At 36.7% G+C, this 21369-nt stretch overlaps 1 pseudogene; it reads right to left on the bottom strand.

Annotated features, from left to right (window-relative positions):
- Positions 1–3939: 3939 nt before the first annotated feature.
- LOC141502276 (coatomer subunit zeta-1 pseudogene) lies at positions 3940–4853 on the bottom strand (annotated as a pseudogene).
- Positions 4854–21369: the final 16516 nt, after the last annotated feature.

Here is a 21369-nt window from a genome sequence, read left to right on the forward strand (position 1 = left end):
CACTACTTAACCAAAAAGGCCCTATTGTCCATTTAGCAAACCAAAGTACCACGTTATAATTCTCTCTCTCTCTCTCTCTCTCTCTCCAATGAATATCTACATATATCTATATGTGTATGTGCATATATGAATATAAATTTGATTTAATGCTATTTCAGACATTTTATTTTTATTAGAAATCTATAGAGAGAATATACTTCCCATGGCTTATGTGACTTTATGTATGCATGTATATATGTATATATATATATATATATATATACATATATATATATATATAAACAAATGCTTGATGTAAAAGACTCTTGCTAAATCCAATATAATCTACTAAGTCTTACTTCTCCACTAGTATACTAGTATTCCTATTTCCTTTTCAATTAAGTCATAGTAAATTGTCTTTCAAATATCTAAAAAAAAACCCTATGAGGTACTACATATTGTGTTAAGCACTAGGGATACAAGGAAAAGGCAAAAATAGAATAACTTTTGCTCTCCTGGAGCTTACATTCTAATATATTATTGCTATAGTATGCTAGTATTTAGTCAATGTTGTATGTAATCACAGAATTCAAGAATCAAAGGGAATCACATGTTCAAAGGAATTTAGAATTGGAAGACACCTTTGAGGTCATCTGGGCTCTTTAATTTAGAGAGGGGGAAAATAAAACCCCAGAGAGGCTTGGACATGCTTAAAGTCACACAGCTATAAAGAATGCTAGTACTAGGATTGTCTCTGAAGTGCTTTGCCCATAGCAATCAATCAACAAGCATTAATTAAGTGCTTGCTGCTTGCCAAATCCTCTATTAGGTTCTGGGTATACACATACAAAAATGAGACCGCTCCTGCCCTAAGGGACTACATTCTACTACAAAGATAATAAATGTTGTTGTTATTGCTCTGTTATTTTCTTGGCAAAAAGATGAGTGATGTACGTTTCCTTCTCCAGCTCATTTTACAGAGATGAAAACTGAGGCAAAAGGGATTAAATGACTTGCCCAGGGTTACATAGTTAGTGTGTTTTAAGTCAGATTTAAACTCAAGAACATGAATTTTTCCTGACTCCAGGCCTAATACTCTATCTACTTCACCACAAAGAAGTAAATATAGAATATATATAAGAAATAAACATACAACATTTGGTGGGGGAGGATACCAGCACATGAGGAAATTAAGAAAAGTTTCATGAAGCAGGTCTATCACCCTTCTTTGTAGCCCTACAACATTTACAACCTATATCACCTTATTTAGCACTTAATTGCATAATTCTCCCCCCCCATATTACATTGTCTATTCTTATATTAAATTGTTTAGTCTTGCCTAGCTAGATCATATCATAGGACTTAGAAATTACCTAGACCAACCCCATTATTTTGATAACAGTAACTAGCATTTTATATAGCAATTTAAGATTTATAAAGCATTTTACAAATATTGTATCTTTTACCCTCACAAGCACTAATAATAACAGCAGATGCTATTATTATACCCATTTTAAGTAACTTCAGAGTCACAAAGCCAGTAAGTAACTGAGGTTAGATTTGAATTCAGGTTAGATCTCACATGCAGGTTCTCTGATTCTAGATGCAGTGTTCTTCCCACTACATTATTACACTTCATTGTAAGACCCTGGAGGTCAGAGATCCTGTCTCTATCTCCTACAGCACCTAATTCAACACAAGTAGATATTTAAGTAAGTATTTTTTTTTTTAGGTTTTTGCAAGGCAAATGGGGTTAAGTGGTTTGCCCAAGGCCACACAGCTAGGTAATTATTAAGTGTCTGAGACCGGATTTGAACCCAGGTACTCCTGACTCCAGGGCCGGTGCTTTATCCACTATGCCACCTAGCCACCCCATAAGTAAGTATTTTTACTGGCTTCATCGTCATTTGTTGGCATAAGAAGTTATTATGTCTTGCTGACATTTGTGATTCTGCAGAAATATTGATTGAAGGTTAGCTCCTGCTAAGGTAAAGTTAAGTAATTCTCACATACACCACTTGTGAAATTCAAGTCCATTAGTCAGCCAGCAGTAAGGCCTATGATAAGCTACTCTGACCTAAGATTAAATACACAGATATTTTCAGTAGAAAATAGGCATAAAGAGTTTGACTCTGATAATTGACTTGTCTAATAGTCATTCTTTCTCTCACTCAAATGGAAGCTTAATTCCTGAAATGGTTGCTTAATCCCTGAAAGGAAGGAAAGAAAGCTTGGGAATCAAAGGCTTGTGTTCTAGTGCTAACTCTGTTAATAGTTTACTAGAGGACCTTGAAAAATTCTGAATCTCATCTGGAAAATAGAGTGGTCTCCTAGATGATCTTTATGTTTCCTTCTAGCTCTGAAATTCTAAGTTCAATTGGGCACAACTATATTAAAAGCATAAGTTATTGGCAGATAAATATCAAATAATTTCTGGAAGAAATCATTAACAATTGAAAAAATTAAGGAAAGTCTTCAAGTAGGAAGTATTTCTTGAGCTGAACCATGAAGTATGCTAGAATCTAAGTATCATAACTAAGGAAAAAGTGTTTTTCATATATGCTCTACCAAGGAATTTATATTTTGTCCAAAGAGAAAAAGAAAACATTGAAGGTTTTGAGTAGACCAGTAATTTGGCAGTTATAGGGAGGATAGATTGAAGAAGAGAGAGATTGGAAATAAGGAAACTAATTAGGAGATCATTGTTATAGTTCAGATAGGTAGTGATTAGAATCTGAACTAGGGTATTGGCCATATGAAGGGAGAGAACACAAATATGAGAGATATTGCAGTGGTGTAATCAGGACTTGTCAATTGATTAGATTTGGGGAGGGGATGAGAAAGAAGGAGGAGTTATAGAAGTCTGAAGTTTTGAATCTATGACACTGAGTGTCATATCAGCTGGTTAGATAATAAACAATTATTAATTTTCAATTTGTTTCCATTCTGGCCAGGTTGCCAGAAAGTTAGAAGGGTAAGTTGGATGGAGATAATAGATTTGATTTTTTTTTTTTATTTTTAGTTAGAGAGAGATGTCATTGTGTCATCTAAATGGAGATATTGAAGGCAGGTGATGATATGTCATTGAAATATAAGAGAGAAATTGAGGCTGCTACTGTACTTTGGGGAGTCCTCTAGATAGAGATTATCATTGAACTCATGGGAAATGATATCACTGAGAGACAGAGAAGAGGGCCAAAGATAAAGTCTTTGTGATATCCTTCCTAGATGGGAAATGGATGATGATACAATAGAAGAAACTACGTAGTCTGATGAGTAAGAAGATGAAGAATGGAGAGAAGAAAAATTCATGGAAGATGAGAAAAAAAGAGATGGGTTGTAAAAGAATGTTCAACAGTGTCAAATGCTTTAGGAAGAGAATCATGTCACATATGAGGATGGGTGAGAATCCCACAGAGCTCTGCCTTGGTCATATCACATTTTTTTGCTGGGTGAAAATGTTTTATTCCCAATCTTTGTGCAAAGTAGAACCTTGGGCAACTGATCTCCATTTCCCAAATAAAATCAAGATAAAATCTAGGGGCCTCTGAATAGAATTATTCCTCCTCCCTATATTAGGAACAGGGCCAGGACACATGCAGGGTGAGACCAGAAGAGGAAAAGAACCTATTCTTCCTAAAGCTTTAATCTGGGGGCACTCTGTTCTGGTCCTTCTGTTCTGTTCCCAGTTCTGCTAGATTTGGGCCACCTCTGGAACCTTACTGCTTAAATGATAGGAGAGATGAGAAATCTAGAAGGACATCACCTACTTTTTGATCTTCAGGATAATTTTGGGAAAAGGAGAAAAACAGAAGAAAAAGCAAATAAAAGTGGTGAGAAGAGAAGTCCCTTGTCATTCTCCTGAGATCATCAGTGCAGTGCAAGAGTGGGAGAACATAACAGTAGACAAATGACTTGTGGAGGAATGATGGGGGGCGGGTTTAGAGAGGGATGGAATCTTCACCAAAGCAGTGATCATTTGATCTGTTCCTTTGCTGACTACAATACCTGAGACAATCTGCTCCATAAGGGAGACATTTTCACCAGATACTGCCACTCAGTGTTTCACTTACTGGGGGTCACTCTCTAGAATCACCCTCCATCTATGATCTCATCTACAGCCAGGAAGAGTTCTTACATGATCTCTAGTAATACTGGCTTTCAACATTCATCCTTAGCTCTGGTTAAAATAGGCTGCTCAGAACAATCATTAGCATCAATTCATTTTTGTAGGAGCTGCCAATAACAGAGCAGTAAAGGTCAATACTGCCTTTTTACACCACAGTCAATCCATCTCACTGTCAGTCTGGTGAGTCTTGTTGAAAATGCTGTTTTCAAGCATTATACACATTAACAACAACATGGGGTGATGATCAAACATGATGAACTTGTTTATTTCAGACAATTTTAAAAGACTTGTGATGGAAAATACCATCCATATCCAGAGAAGAAATTGTGGAATTTAAATTATCTTTAATTTGTAAAAATTGTTATATATTATGTCATTTTTCTCTCTGTTTTCTTTCTTCCATTTTGATCTGATTCTTCTTTCATAATATGTTTAATATTAATCTATGTTTAGCATATAAATTTAGAGCTTATATCAGATTGCCTTCTGTCAGGAGAGGAGGAGGGAGGGAGAGAGAAAAATTGTAAAACTAAAAACCTTACAAAAAATGATTGGTAAAAATTATCACTGTAGGTAGTTGGAAAAACAAATAAATAAAATATTTAAATTAAAAAAAAAGAAAATGTTCCTCTCAAAAGCCTTCTGCTTCTTGATTCTGGGGTAGGTGTCTTCATAGTACATGGCAAAGAGTTGCTGTCCAGGCTTTGACTGTGTAAAGAGAAGGTTCCAGGATCATTGACTCCATCTTGTCCCAAAGTTGATGTTGATGTGGAGGTCAGATCACATTTTAAATATTTTTTCTCAGTCTCCTGGGGTGGGGGGGAGGTATGTGTCATATTATTAAAAGTACCTAGAGGATAGATGGGCAGGATGGTGAAAAGCCTCAAGGATCAGATGAAGGAACTGAGTATTCTTAGCCTACAAAAAAAAAGGAGAGAAGGAGTTGGACATGATGATGTAAACCTCTAATCTGAACTATTCAGGAGTCTAAAGCTAGAGGATTTCTTGAGCTCAGTAGATTTGAGCACTATGACTATTAGGTCCATGGAATGACAATACTGCATTTGGAATTAATTGGAATTGATATTAACTGGAATTTTTATTAATAATTGCCAGGTTACCTAGGGAAAAGTAAATTATTCCAGACTGAAAAAAGAGCAGGTCAAAATTCCTTTGCCAAACAACCATGAGAATAGGTTTGTGAATAGTTTCTGCCATTCTGGTCCAGGTAAGGGAGGGACACTGAATATCAAAAACAAAACAAAACATTTTTTAGAAGACCCAAGGGGACACAATAGTAGGGCTCAAGTATTTGAAGAACTGTTGAGGATTATATGTGTGTGTGTGTGTGTGTGTGTGTGTGTGTGTATGTTGCAACAATGATCACCATGAAAGAATAATGATCCATGACAATTTCAAAGAAGTATTGATAAAAAAATCCTATCTAAATCCAGAGAGAGAGAGAGAGAGAGAGAGAGAACTGATAATTGAAGAATACTTTTTTACTTATTTTTGCTTTTTTTTGTCACATGGTTAATATGAAAATTTATTTTGTATGACTTCTCATGTGTAATAGATATCATATTGCTTGCCTTCTCAATAGGTGAAGGAAGGATTGGAAGGAGGAAAAGAATTTAGTCTCAAAAATTAAAAAAATGACTGTTAAAAATAAATGTTTTATGTTTAAAAAAAAGAATATATAGTTGCTTTTGGCTCACTGAGGGAGATCATAGCAGTGGGCAAGAATAAATGCCTAACCAAAAAGAGTAAAGGAAGGAAGAATAAAATGGTTGATCTATTTTTGAAGAAAAGATTGCTTTGATGTTAAGACACCAGCTTTGTCCATTAACTTTCAGTATTAGCAAGACACTGATCACATGAACACAAGGAATAAAATTTGTGTCTGATAATCTCAAAAGTTTTATTTTTGAAATGTGTTTTGCTAATCTGCTGAATCATGATATTACTTTTTCATCAGTTCAAGTTGATTACTAAAGATATTCAAGTAAAATTTGTATGACTGGTTTCCATGGAATAGACTTTACTTGGGACAAGAGTCAAAATAAATGGATTTCAGGCAACATGTAAAAAGACATAAAAATGCCTGTCAATCCATTTACCCTCTCCATGATTAGTTTTTTGAGATGTCAAGATGCCCCTAAAGCCTAAGTGAGTTTCCCAAACTAGGAAAGCTAATTCACAAAACTAGTGTACAAAATATTTATAGTAGATTTTTTTTTGTTGTGGCAAAGAATTGGAAATTGAGAGAATGCCCATCAACTGGGGAACAAATTGTAGCAAACGATGGTGATAGTATACTATATCCATAAGAAATAATGAGGATGGGGATGGTTCAGAAAAATATGGGAAGATTTAAATGAAGCTGGTGACTCTAGAAAGCCTTCAGAAAAGTTGAAGAGCTGATGAATATTAGTTTAAGGATCTGTTTAAAATCATGTTTAAAGACTGAAAAATAAAAAATTACATCATAGTAAAGAGAAGAATGCATAACTACCATAAGTTTTCTAAACTAACCATTTCTAGCTTGCCATTTTATTCTTTTTCTTTCACCCTTATTCTATATCAGTAACATAACCATAGAATCAGGTCTAATAAACTAAGATATTTCAGATTTTTCCTTTTGTTTAGCTGAATGTGATTACATTTATAAGTGAAACTTCCCACCTTCTCTCACCAAAGGCAATTCAAGTGCCTAAAATTTACAGGCACATTCTCTTATACATATGCTCTTACCACAACACCTCTGCCTACACACAGATGCCTATATTGCCACAGTGCTTAAAAAATGCCAATTTGGGGCTGAGAGAGCCAATGACTTTTTAGAATGTTAAATCTTCGGTAGTTAACTAATCCAATCTCCTTATGCAGAAGAGTTAATTGAGGACCAGGGAAAGATGGAAGGAAATAAATACTTGTTAAGCCCCTATTAAGTGTTAAATGCTATGAAATCATTCAATCATTTTTCTTCATAATCATTCTGGAAAGTAGACACTATTATTATTCTTCCCATTTTACAGATTAGGACATTTAGGCAGATAGTGATTAAATACTTAAAAAGGGTCCTAAAGCAAGTAAGGGTATGATACCAGATTTGAAATTAGGTATTTCTAACTCCAGACTTATTGCTCTATCCACTGCCTCGTGTTTTCATAGTTAGTTCATTAGTGCCAGCATTAGGACAAAATTCCTATACTTATAGAAAGTAGAATACTAATATCAACAACAATAATAATGAGCACTACTAATACTATAATAATAGGTAACATATGGTGCTTGCTATGTACCACACTATGTTAAATTTTAGGCAAATATTATTTCGTTTATTCTTCATAACGATTCTGGAAAGCAGGTTCAATTATTATCCTCATTTTATAGTTAAGGAAAATAAAGCAAATAGAGATTTAAATCACATGACCAGGGTCAAAAAGCTAGAAAGTATTTGAGGCATGCTTACTGCCTCCTCCTCTAAATAAAAATATTAATGTTACATAGGAACTGCAGGAAAAAAAGAACAGATTAAAAAGAACTTATTCAGTGAATTAAGAGGAGAGGAAAAATAAAAAGACTACTTACTATTCATGGGGTGAAGTTCACTAACAGGTGAACTGCCAGAATGTTCCACTGCTGCCTTTGCTTTGTCAGGGAAGTGAGGAGGACCTCCAGCACATTGGGCAGATCCCTTGGGGTAAATAAGTTTTTGGGAGGGTATGTATAATAGTCACACAGGATGGGCAAGCAGAGTGGATGGTGATTTGTATCATTTGAGAAATGCCAAAATTGATGGGATCACAAGACCATTTGAGTAAGATAAATCATCTAAATCATAAAACCCAGATCTCTGGATTCACAATCTAATATTCTCTCTGCTATACTACATTATCTCCAACCAATCAACTGAATGAAATGGAAAAGTTACTTATAAATCTTTAATATATAGATAGATATAGCTACATACCCATAATGGAGTTTGCATACATGGTTTACATTCTATATAATGTGTATCTTTTCTACACAGTGTAAGACTATATTTTATAGTGTATAAATATTATATGATAGATACTATAAGATATACTTAGATTAATAGATATATAATGTAATGATAATTATATATCAATAATATAATGATTCTATAATATATAATATATAAATAATAAAAAACTGACTTTATATAGAAGAAATATACTAATATACCTAGTATGCATCAAATATATATTTCAATGGAGAGAGAGGGGAAAAGATAAGGAGATATGAGAGAGAGAGAGAGAGAGAGAGAGAGAGAGAGAGACAGACAGACAGACAGACACTGAGACCTAGAACTTCTTGATTTGGTAATTTAATGGATGAGACAAGATAGGTATCTGAGAAACTAGCAAGAAATTAAGACAAATTCCAAAGTGTGACAGAAAAAGAATCTGAGATTTGGAATTACAGAACTCAGTTTTTACTGCAGATTTTGTTATTTAGTATCTGTGTGACTTTGGATGAGTCACTTAACCTTGTTGAGCCTATGTTTCTTCTCATGTAAAATGAGAGTGTTGGTCTAGAAGATTTCTAAGTTCTCCTGCCAAATAGAGTCTATGAATATATAAAGTTTAAAGTTTTTGAAGCCAAGGACTGCTTTGTTTTAGTCTTTGCACCCCCCCCCCCCCCCCCCCCCCAGTGCTTGGACATGCACTTTGAATTGAATTGACTTTTATGTTGTTATGAAAGGTGGAACCTGGACTGGTGACTCCAGAAAGTTCAGATGTCACTGTCTGCATGTCAACCTAAGCAGGACTGAACGGCTTTAGCTCAGAGATTTTTTTTTCTCTTTCTTCTCCATGCCCAGCTCCATCTCACTATGGCTCAGTGTTTGGGAGAGATGAGCTGCTGAAATTTCATCTTATAAGCAAAGTTCTTTAAGGAGAAAAACTCGAACAGCCACCAGAAAACCCAAGAAAATAAATAAAAAGGGGGAAAAAATTCTCTGAAGATAGGTCAACTACTTACATTTATTTCTGTTGTTTTTCCCCTGGTTTGACATTTACTTTCCATTTACCTCTGTTTGTTTAACTGATAAGAAAGAAAAATTCAGATGTTTTAAATGCTCAAGAGAAAGGAAACTCCTTAACAACCATTCACTAGTTCCAATAAGCCTAACAGCAAGGCAGTCAAGTGCCTCTGGCAATGGATTGGAGAGGCTCATTTCAATAGAAACAGACCTGGGACTTACTGATCTGAATTTTCAGGAACTGTTAACTCCATTGTCAAGGGATCCAGGGATCCTAATACCTTAAATCACTCACTGAGCTTTTTTCCCTTCTGCTGCCCTAATGGAGGCACTTACAATGGGACAGAGCATAGAACAGGCTTAGATGCTGTCAGTGGGTGGCAGATCTCATTTATGTCTTTGGTCAGTAGTACTTCCATTTCTATAGAGGATTTTCTTCTTTCACTGCCTTAAGAGTTCTTTCTTTTTTTTTCCAAGTAATTTTATTTTATTTTTTAAAAATGTATTTATTTTAACATTACTACAATAGTCTTGCTGTAAAAGTAAACATAATTCTCCCTCCACAAAGAGGAACTTCAAGAAAAATGAAGCGAGAGAAAAAGACAAAAGTATATTTCAACCTGTGTTCACATACCATCAACTCTTTCTCTGGGATGGATCACATTCTTTATCATGAGTTCATCAGAGAAGTTGCTTCAATGTTTTTTCTCCACAGTTGCTATTGCTAACTGTTTCCCTCCATTCTATTCCTCCCCACTCCCATTTATTTTATTTTCATTCTCTTTTCAACCTGTCCCTCCTCAAAAGTGTGTTGTATCTCATTACCCTTTCCCATGATCTTCCCTCTCTTCCATCACTCACAACCCCCTCCCCTCTCCTGATACATTTCTCCCCTCCTTTCCCCCTCCTTTTTCCTTTAGGATAAGATAGATTTCTTTTTTTGTTTGTTTTTTTGCAAGGAAATGAATGATTTGCCCAAGATCACACAGCTAGGTAATTATTAAGTATTTGAGGTCAGATTTGAACTCAGTCTCCTGATCTCTCCATTGTGCCACTTAGCTGTCCCTGTAAAATAGATTTCTAAAACCTATTTAATGTGTATATTATTTCCTCTCTTAGTCACTTCTGATGAGAATGAAGGCTCATTCATTCTCCTTCACCTTCCCTCTACCTTCCATTCCAATGAAAAAGCTTTTTCTTGACTTTTTTACATAAAATATCTTGACCCATTCTACCTCTTATTTCCCTTTCTCTCAAAACATTCCTTTTTTGCTCATTGATTCCATCTTTATAATATATTATAACAAACCTAAATATTCATTTCCCTCCTGTGCCTTGTCTATACTCTTTCTAACTGCTATAATAAATGAGAAGGCTCATATCACTATCATCTTCCCTTGGAGGATTATAAGCAGTTCAATATCATTGAATCCCTTATATTTTGTCCTTCCTGTCCACCCTCTCTGTGCTTCACTTGAGTCCTATACTTGAGGATCATATTTTCTGTTCATCTCTGGTAATTTCAACAGGAAAGTTTGAATGTCCTCTATTTCACTGAATATCTGTCTTTTCCCCTGAAAGAGCATTTTTAGGTTTGCTGGGTAGTAGATTCTTGGCTATAATCTAAGTTCTTTTGCCTTCTGGAATATCATATTCCAAGCCCTATGAGCCCTTAATGTAGATGCTGCTAAATCCTGTGTAATCCTGACTGTAGTGCCATGATATTTGAATTGTTTCTTTCTGGCTGCTTGTAATATTTTCTCTTTGACTTGGGAGTTCTGGAATTTGGCTATAATATTCCTGGGAGGTTTTAGTGGGGAGAGGATCTCTTTCAGGGGTTAATCAGTAGATCCCCCAATTTCTATTTTACTCTCTCCTTCTAGGATATCAAGGCAATTTTCCTGGAGAATTTCTTGAAAAAATGAAGTCTAGGCTCTTTTCTTGGTCATGATTTTTAGGTAGCCTAAAAAATTTTAAATTATTTCTCCTCCTGTTTTCAAGGTCAGTTGTTTTTCCAATGAGATATTTCACATTTTCTTCTAGTTTTTCATTATTTGCTTTTGTTTTATTGTTTCTTGATTTCTCACAAAGTCATTAGCTTCCCTTAGCTCCATTCTATGTTTGAAGGAATTATTTTCTTCAGAGAGCTTTTTAAATCTCCTTTTCTATCTGGCCAATTCTGTTTTTTTAAAGTTATCCTTCTTCTCATTGGTCTTTTGGATTGCTTTTTCCATTTGACCCAAACTGGTTTTTAACATGTTGTTTTCATTGATTTTTTTTGTATCTCCTTCACCAAGCTGCTGACTTGATTTTCACAATTTTCCTGCATTGCTCTCATTTCTCTTCCCGATTTTTCTTCTACCTCCCTTCCTTGCTTTTCAAAATCTTACGCACTTGATTCAAAATCCCTTACTTGATTTTTCAAACTCTTCCATAGCCTAAGACCAATATTTATTTTTCTTGGAGACTTTGGATATAGAAGCTTTGACTTTGTCATCTTCTGAGTGTGAATTTTGATCCTCCATGGGATCAAAGTAATCATCAATGGTCTGATTCTTTTTCTTCTGTTGTTTACTCATTTCTCCAGCCTATGATCTGATTTTAATGCCCTTCACAAGCTTTTGAGTGTTTTGGGGACACCTCCTCAGACTTTAATTCATTCAAAGTCTTATGAGAGGTTCTGACTGCTCTCTTGGCCTGTGTAGTAATTCTCTGTGGGGTTACTACAAGTACTCCTCTCTGCTATGGAACTGCCTCTGTTGCTCTGCCACCTGGATCTGAGCTGAGGCAGAGCAACAGAGCCTAGGCTGCACTGTGGCCCTTTCCAACAACAGTCCTGGTGTAACAGATCCTTCCTGCACATCTTTCAAGTTGTCTTGGGTCGGAAAATTGTTTTACTCAGTCCTTCTGTGGGTGCTGCCACTCTAGATTTTCGATGAGGTCATAATTTTGAGGCATTTGGAGTGATCCAAAGAGCCTTAGGAAATTCCTGCCTCCATTCTACCATCTTGGCTTTGCCCTCAACCTTAAGAATTCTAATACACTACTCAAATATCTTCCCTTCTTGCCACACCCATTTTGTTTTCTGATTTTATGTGTCCAAATGGTGTCCTTGATATCCTGTAACTTGTTTGTATCCATCAACCATTTTGATTCACCTGCAATTTTGAGTCCTCAAGACTGTAGTGTCTTATTGATTCAAATAAAAGATGTAATAGAGAATATTTGTGTTAAAGGCATGAGCACCTGTCAGAAAAATCTATGATTAAAAGGTATTTTATTTCATTTAATGCCTTTAATAATCTTGTGTCTTTGTTTTCTCTTTTTTTAACTTTTTGATATTCCAATATTGAAAGCAATAAGCAGACTTCTAAACCCAAAAGTCACTTAAAAGGATATGTTTTTGTATGTATAGAATGATTGTGTGTGTGTGTGTGTGTGTGTGTGTGTGTGTGTGTGTGTGTGTGTGTTTATCTTGGCCCAGACCTATAATTTCATTGGTGTAGACAACTTCCATTGGGAAAACTCCAATCCTAATGCAGATTTGTCCAAAGTCATATAGGCTTGCAACTCAGGTGTCTGGAAAGATACTCAATAGAACATCATAACACTTAAGGTATTGAAAGACCAGAAGGAAATCCTCCTTTGGGATGGAAACACTACAGAGTATATGATTTCTGACACCCACTTTTCTTCAAGGATAGAAAGGAATCATCTAACCAAACACTTTCAAGACTAAAAATGTTACTTCCTCCACTGTTTGGTAAATAGCCAGAAACTAAGTTTGTATTACAGTCAGTCAACACTATAGCACATACTGTATCTTGTCCTTATTCTAAGAATTGAGAAAACAAAAGAAAAAAAAAGTCTGCTGAAGGTCCCTGCACTCAAGAAACATGCATTCTACTTAGAAGAGACATTTAGAGAGACATTTGCTGAAATAACTAGGTACATACAAAATATTAACAGAGCAGGTGAAAGGCAATATGAAAAGGGAAGATCAGAGGCAGCTTGGGAGATAGAACCTGAAAGAAGTCAGGGGTAAAAAAATGACAGAGAATATGGGACAGAGTATGGTGGACAGAATGTGCAAAGGCTTAGAAATGGGAGACCTTGAAGGAAGCCAGTGAAACTAAGAAACTAAATATATTTGTACATACCATATTTCCCCATGTATAAGAAGCACCTTAATTTTGAGGCTTGAAATTTGAAAAATGTATAACATTTATTATTATTGAACTCAAGTTTTATTCATCAGGAAATTCAGGAAATTTCTGCTCATAGCTTCAGGCATCTTTTGAGCAAGTCAGGTGCTTGGATGCATGGTCAATCCATTCAGTTTCATGAGTCTGAAGCACCAGTTGTGTCCTCCTTTGAAATCATCACTTCTTTTTGCTTGTTTGTTTTTTCTTTTTGCAAGGCAGTGGGGTTAAGTGGCTTGCCCAAGGCCACACAGCTAGGTAATTAAGTGTCTGAGACCGGATTTGAACTCAGGTACTCCTGACTTCAGGGCCGATTCTCTATCCACTGTGCTACCTAGCCAACTCCATCACTTCTTTTTCATCAGTATTTCTTCTTGTCTCCTGCTGAACAATCTTTGTGACACAGGAATTTCAACGACCCTTTGCTCTTCAATGCATCTCTTCAATTCCCTCTCTAACTTAGACCATTTTATTGACTTACCTCTTATGGCCTTCTTCTGCCATGGAATTTTCAGTAAGGTTTCTTCTTCCTGTAGCCAGTCTCAGATTGTTTTCTCAGTTGCAGGAGACTAAACTGATGTTTAGCAGCACAATGTTTGCAAAGTGGATAACTTTGAACTTGAATTCAGCATTATGTGAAAATCTATTCTGAGACATTTGTGGGCAGAACTTGGTAAAATGTAACCTAACTTGTCAGTAACAAAAGTAAAACAATGAGCATAAAGACAAGTGTGAAAAAGTGGGAAATAAAAGTGAAAAAAAGCCCCTACAACCACTGTATAAGATGTTCCCAGTTTTTAGACCCCCAATTTTTTAAAAACAGTGTGTCTTATTCATGGAGAAATACAGTAGGTTTTGCTTGTTGCTTACTCACTAGATTGTGAGTACCTTGTAAGCAGGGACTATCTCTAGCATTTAGCATAGCTTGATATATTTTAGGCACTTAATAAATGCTTAATGATTGATTAATTGATAGAGGATGGAGATGATCAGCGCAGACACTGTGACGAGGTCAAAACATGGCAAGTGCAGCAGTGTAGCTATATAGTGTGTGTATAGTGCATAATGTTTGAATGAGTCTAAAGTTTAAGCCTAAAAAAATGCAGAAAGGGAACCAGCTTATGATGAACTTAAAGTAGGAAACAGAAAAATTTAATTGGAGGGGGAAATAAATTTAATTTGATGCTCAGGTTTGTGTGTGTGTGTGTGTGTGTGTGTGTGTGTGTGTGTGTGTGTGTATGATAAGGTGGGAGACAGAGATACATGTGACAAAAGATTACCTAGAGAAAAAAATACAAACATTGATCCTTACATTATTCCTGGAAGCTGTCCTCAAGCTTCAATAATATCCTGATAAAGGACAAGTGAAGGAAATCTGCAGGTTCTCTAAGTGCTCCCCAGCTAATTTTATTTATCCTTCTATTCTCCTCCCCTTCCTCTACAGTTTTATTTTCTCAGCTATAGTATGTCACCTGGGAGGTGAATAACATACTTTCTCTTTTTTCTTTATTTAAATTGAAAAATGCTAAAGAAACATGTAAATTTTCCATAAATAGCAACACTTATGAACATAAATTTAACAGGAGTGGAATTAAATAGCAGATTTTCTAAATCTCAGTGATTCCACTGAGAAATTAGGGAAGTAAAGACTTGTGCTTACGATAAAAGGAACAGATTTTTTAGTAACTTAGCAAGAATATCATATATTCTTTTTCCCATTTCTGTTTCCGGGTATAACCTGATCCAGTTATAAAAGTATTAAGAAATCCTCAGCCCAGATTGGTTGATTAGATTAAGGTCTTCTGGAAGTCATTTGACATCAGTCATTTTCCAATTCTCACTCAAGAATTGATAGAAAGTTAGGTTAGTAATACTTAACAAGAAGTAGTGTATATTCATTTCATGTGCAGAATGTAAATCAGAGAGCCAGCCTCACCCTCAGAATGATGCATTACATCTGCAAAACTGCAATGGTTCATTAATCTCTCATTCACAAAGAGAGAGGTGGTTGGCATAAAGGAGGGGATGGAGTTCTATGGGTATCAGAAAGGATTCATAAAATGATGGGCAAGTTGCTTTCCTTGACCTAGGACATACAAAGGACTGAAGTTGCAAAATTTTGCTATATCTGCTAAAGTTCAATAAATGTGAGGTTTCTTGTCTTGTCTTCCCGCCTCCCCCCCCCCCCCCCCACATCTAAGGGATTGGACTTGTTGATAGTTTCCCCTAATTATTAAGGTATAAGAATTCTGTTTGATACAGAGTTTGCACTTATTAGCCTTGCCTGAACTGACCAGTGTCAATGCTTTCTGATTCTAAAAAGGTCTAGAACCTTACCCATGTGGTATAAATTAAAGTACTTTAATTAGAGGATTAGAATTTTATTTCTGGCTTTATTATTTACTAACTGTGCAACCTTGGACTTACCCTCTCTGGGTCTCAGTTTCTTCATCTGAAAAATGAGAGGTTTGGATTTGATGGTTTCTGAGATGATTTTCAACTCTAAATCTATTATCCTGTGACCTCACTTCCTCCTCCAATCCCCTCACCTCCAAATGATCCAATATTAGACTACATCATACCTTGAAGGCAATGAAGGTTCCTTTTGGTAATGCAGATATATTCTGTGGGAAGGACAATATTAAATGACCACCAGGAAAAACTAAATGGAATTAAGATGTCATTCACAATAACTGATCACTCCCTGAAAAAATACTACAGGCAAAGTTTGATGAAAGAAATGGAATCAATGAATGAAGGGTCAGAAAGTAAGGGAGAAGGGGAGAGGGTTGGTTGATTTTAGCTTGGAGGAAAAAAAATTCAGATTGTGAGATATGGTTCTGGAAGGATCGGCTTAAGTAGAGCACTATTGTGGAAAAGCTAAAAGAGATGAAATGGAGAAAAATAATGGAAAGCTTTGGAAGATAGATCTCATTTTGTTTCCATTTCTGTCAATAGTTGACTTGTCTGGCTACTTCCCACCTTCTTTCTTTTACCCTAGCTCTCACTTCAACCACTATACTCTAGATTACCAGGCTAAGAAAATTCAGGAATACAACCACATTCAGATATCTTGACAACAGTTTCCAAGGAAAACAGCAAATAATATAATACCCAAACTGTTCCCTACAGGACTTTGCCAATAATGGGTGTTTCCTAAATATGGCTGATAGGTTAGATATCTGCTAGAAAAGTGACTCTGAGGTTTCATCAGATGTCAAACTGACAGTTTCAGTTCTCAAGGCTCTATCATTGCACATGGGAATCAGAAAGAAACCGCTCTGTACAGTATGTTCCTTTTCAGTCATCTGCCTATTTTCCTTTAGGCCCCTCCTGATTTGTCTTTGTTGGAAGGTGTGATACAGTGAAACTGTGGAAGAAGACCTTGGTTCAAATCCCAGCTTTGTCCCTTAATATTTGTGTGTCATTAAATGTCAGTTAACTGTATTGGGTTTTTTTGTTCTCTAAAATAAAACATCGGACTAGAGAACGTGAAAACCTTTTCCAGTTCTGTGCTATTTCATGAACCATGGGGAGTGGTAAAGGACACAGAGCTGGAAGTCAGGACATGATATAGAAGAGATGAGAAAATGTGCATCTGTCCCTTCTTTGCAGAGATGGAGAGATAATAGGAATGAAACTCTATCAGACTGAGCTGATCTGTTGGTTAATGGTGGTGAACTGCTTTTCTTGGATTTTTTTTTGTTTCTTTATTCTTTGTTTCAATAAAAGGCTTGCTGGGGAGGAAAGAAGAGGAGAGGAGGTAAAGGTACATTAAAAAATGAAGTTGATATAAAAAAGATCAATAAAAATTAAAAATTATATCATTGTACTAAATAATTTTAAAATTCCCTTTCAATTTTAAAATTATGTGTCTATATATCCATCAGATTCAAGGTGTGGGGGCAGTAGATTAGGGGAGAAAGTTTCTGGGTCTCAAAAAAAATTTAAAGGGCTTCCTGAGATTATTAGGAAAAACCCTCACACCAGAACCCACATCTAGACAGTAAATCCATAGTATTGACAGACTGTTGACTCATTTCCCCCAGGAACCCTGTGCAATGCTAGCAGATGAAAATGTATCTTAGGTAGCAGATGCCTCCGTATTTTCCCCACATCACCAGGCAGGAAGCCAGAAAGGATTTGGCCGTTGTATACAATGGGATCAGTCGTCTGTAAATAGAATGCCAACCCTGTCAGCTGCCATTGTGGCTAAAATATTTCTTCTCCTTGAAACGCACAGTCATTGCTGCTATGAGCCAGGCACAAGCTTCCCAAGAGCTTCCTAGCTTGGATTTGTATTCCATTTTGTTCCCAGAAGGAGCGCCCCACAAACAGCTGCCCTGGCTGGCCTGGTTTGTCTTCAGTGACCCTGAAAGTTTTCACATATAAACCAGGATGGGGAGGGGAGGCATCCTTGGAGGGAGGGAGGAAAGGGGAAGGAGATTATAGGATTTCAGTTCCTGACAGATTTAGAAGCCACTTGTGATGAAAAAGAAGAAAAGGAAACAAGATCTAGTCTGACTCTCATCTTAGTCACTACTCAAAATACCAGCTAAAACAGAATATCATTTGGAAAGTATTCTTTGAGATCTTTTAGTCACATTTTCCTGAATTACCTGAAACTTGCAGGCAATAGAAAATGTAACTTAAATGTCAAGCTGATATGATGAAATCCCAGTACCTCCCACCATTTACTCATTGACATTTAACTTAATGGATACCTCTGAAATCCTTCCATACCTAAGGCTACCACAGATGCTATAGAATAAAACTTTAATATGCATACCTTGGCTGGTCAGAACTCAGACAGGCAATCTGGACCTGCTGGCTTTCTAGGTAGCTGAGGATTTTTTTTCTTCTGACCATGCAAACATTGTTTTGATCTTTTATTTTAACCAGCTGAGATGGAAATCTTTCTCAAATGGCACATAATCATATCTTTTAAGCAAAAGATTAGAACTGAATTTATTTTTTGATATAAGGAACTCTCAAATGAGGAAACTCTGCCAGTTTAGGCTGAGGTCTTTTTTACAATTCATAATCTTAGAGAAATACCTGGATACTGAGAGGTTTCAGGTCTTACAGACAGTGTATGGCAAAGGTTGGATTTAACTTAGGTCGTCTTGGATCAAAAGTCAACTGACTCTCTTTGCTGATGTAGAAGCATAAGGAAAGGATAAGCAAAGGATCCTGAAAACGTTTTGAACTTTTCACCTATATTTATGAACACCCATTATTGTTCAATTCATAATATGATAGTACCCTCAAGACCCATTGAAGGATGATGAATAATTTGATTTCTCTATAAAATGACCCTGGACTTGGGTTTTTAGAATTCTTCTCTCTCCTATCTTCCTTCTAAGTCCATCAGCTGTCAATGCACATGGCTGTTAATTTTGTTTTCCTCCACACACCTCTTCTGTCCCCCCCCCTTCTGATTTGCTACAGGCTTGGAAACCAGATTAATTCATTCATCAGACAATAATGTATGGAGGGGATAAAATGGACCTCTGAGTGTGACAGGAGATAGATGGGCAGCTTAAAAGGTATTTCAACAATACCTATTTAGTAGGCAAAGAAGAGATTTGGAGAATAGGCTGGTCTAGCACATGCTTCAACCTTGTCTCTCTGAAAATAAAATGTAGAGCAAGGAGCAAATCTCCTTGGCCAGCCTATTCATTATGTCCAGTAAATATCTCCTCCAATTTAAGGGAATATTTTTTCACCTTAAAAAGGTTAAATTTTCTACTATAAAATGTGATACTTTCACAGCATTCTTCAAAGTAGCAAAAATAATTTTCTCAGTCTCAGAATTTAGAATTGGGAAGTACCTCAATAACCACCTAGTTCCACCATCCCTGAAAAGAATCTATATTATAGCATGCCCAACAACTCATAACCCAGCTTCTATTTGAAGACCTCCAAAGAGGAGGAATCACCATTGTTGGAGGTACTCCATTCTACCTTTGGATAGTTTTAATTGTTTGGAAACTTTACTGATATCAGACCTAAATTTCCCTTTTATCATCTTCTATTTTTTTGCTTATAATTCTTCCCTTTGGGCTAAACAAAATAAACCTAATCTTTTTTTTTTTCATATGGTAAGCCTTCAGATACTTGAAGATAGCTATATTGGATCCTATGATTCTCCTCCTCTTAAGGCTGACCACCCAACTCCTTCAGCAGATTCTCATATGACTAGCACTCATGATCATTTATCATCCTGGTAATTTCCTTCTATCAACATCTTTCTTAAACTGCATCATCCAGAACTAAACACAGTTATATAGATGTTGTCTACCCAGAGTACAGAGGCATTATTCTTATTCCTGGAAGTTATATATCTCTTTTGTTTGTTTGTTTTTTGTTTTTGTTTTTTGCAAGGCAATGGGGTTAAGTGGCTTGCCCAAGGCCACACAGCTGGGTAATTATTAAATGTCTGAGTCTGGGTTTGAACTCAGGTACTCCTGACTCCAGGGCTAGTGCTCTATCCACTGCGCCACCTAACTGCTCCTATATCTCTTTTATTGAGAGACCCAAGATCTCATTTCTGCTATCATAGTTAATTCACATTGTGTTTATAAGGACTGTGAAAAGATCCCTTTTAGAACTTCTTTGTCCTGTACTTAAGAAGTTGATGATTTTAATATAATGCAAAATTTTAAATTTATCCCTACAGAATTTCATTCTATTTGGTCTGATGGGGCAGCGACATAATACAGGAAATAGAGTACTGAGCCTACAGTTAGAAAGACCCATCATCTTTGTGAGTTCAAATGTGGTTTGCCTCAGTTTCTTCATCTATAAAATGAGCTGGAGAAGAAAATGGCAAATCACCCCAGTATCTTTGTCAAAAAACGGACACCCAAATGGAATTGCAAAGAATCATACAAGAATGAAATGACACAACAACAAAAACAATAGCAACAACACACTGGAAACTCTACTCTAGCCTATCGTTTTGGATCTTTCATCCAAATTTTAGCTACTTTTATAGCTTTGTCTCATCTGCCAATTTGATAAGCATACAAGTCTATTCCTTTATCCAAGTCATATCTATAATGTTAAACCAGGATCAGAGTTAGTGAGGACCACAGAAATCATCTAAATTCACCATCTCATTTTACAGAGAAAGTTGACAATCAGGAGAAGCAACATTGACTTAGTAGGCTTTCCAGGTTGATGCCACCAGTTCTGGATGCTTCTACTACAATACAGGGATATGCGGGAACCAGTTGCTAAATTTTCAGTGTAAATAGTTACACCTTGAAAATCAGCCAATAGCTACAAATCAGGGCTATATTTATTGTTTTTTAGATTGTCCGGACTCAATATTAAAAATGCAGATTAAGAGGGGTGGAGCCAAGATAGCAACAGGTGAAGAGCCTCTCCTAGGTGTTCTCTCCATAATATTTCAAAAATCTTAAAATTATGACTCTAAAGTTTTGAGAGACAGAACCCACAGAAATATCCAGTGAGACAATTCTCCAGACCAAGGTAACCTGGAAAATAGTGGAAAGGCTCTGCTCTATGGGATTAGAGGGGCGGCTGCCAGAGTGAAGAAATTTCAGACTCCTGGGGGCAGCCCCAGGGCCCCTGGAAGCCATGGCTCATGGCAGCTGGGACAGTTTCCTGACCTATACCCTGGGGAGCACTGGGCACAAATTGGAGGATCAGTGGAGGGGACCTCTGCCAGAGCCAGTGCATGAAGCCCAGGCCCTCAGGGCAGTTGTGGCAGTCAGCCTGGTCAACTCATTAGCACAGATCCAGGAAAAATGGAAGCAGGCATGGAGCCAGTAAGCAGAAGCCAGCCAGTAAGCAGGAGCCCCCAGGCAACTGAGTGCTCAGTCCACTGAAGGTAGGGAAGTGGAGGGAGACTTCAGAGATCTGTCCCCTGTACCTGGAACAGGACTCTGGGGCTCTGACCACATTCAGATTTTGATTGCAGTCTAGGCCATCCCCCATAGAACAGCACCCCCCACCTCCCCCATGGCAGAGGGGTGCACTTGTGGTAATTCACAGACCAGGAGGGAAGTCAGAGTTTT

This window comes from Macrotis lagotis, chromosome 1 (assembly GCF_037893015.1).
Source record: "Macrotis lagotis isolate mMagLag1 chromosome 1, bilby.v1.9.chrom.fasta, whole genome shotgun sequence".
Taxonomy (NCBI): Eukaryota; Metazoa; Chordata; class Mammalia; order Peramelemorphia; family Peramelidae; genus Macrotis; species Macrotis lagotis.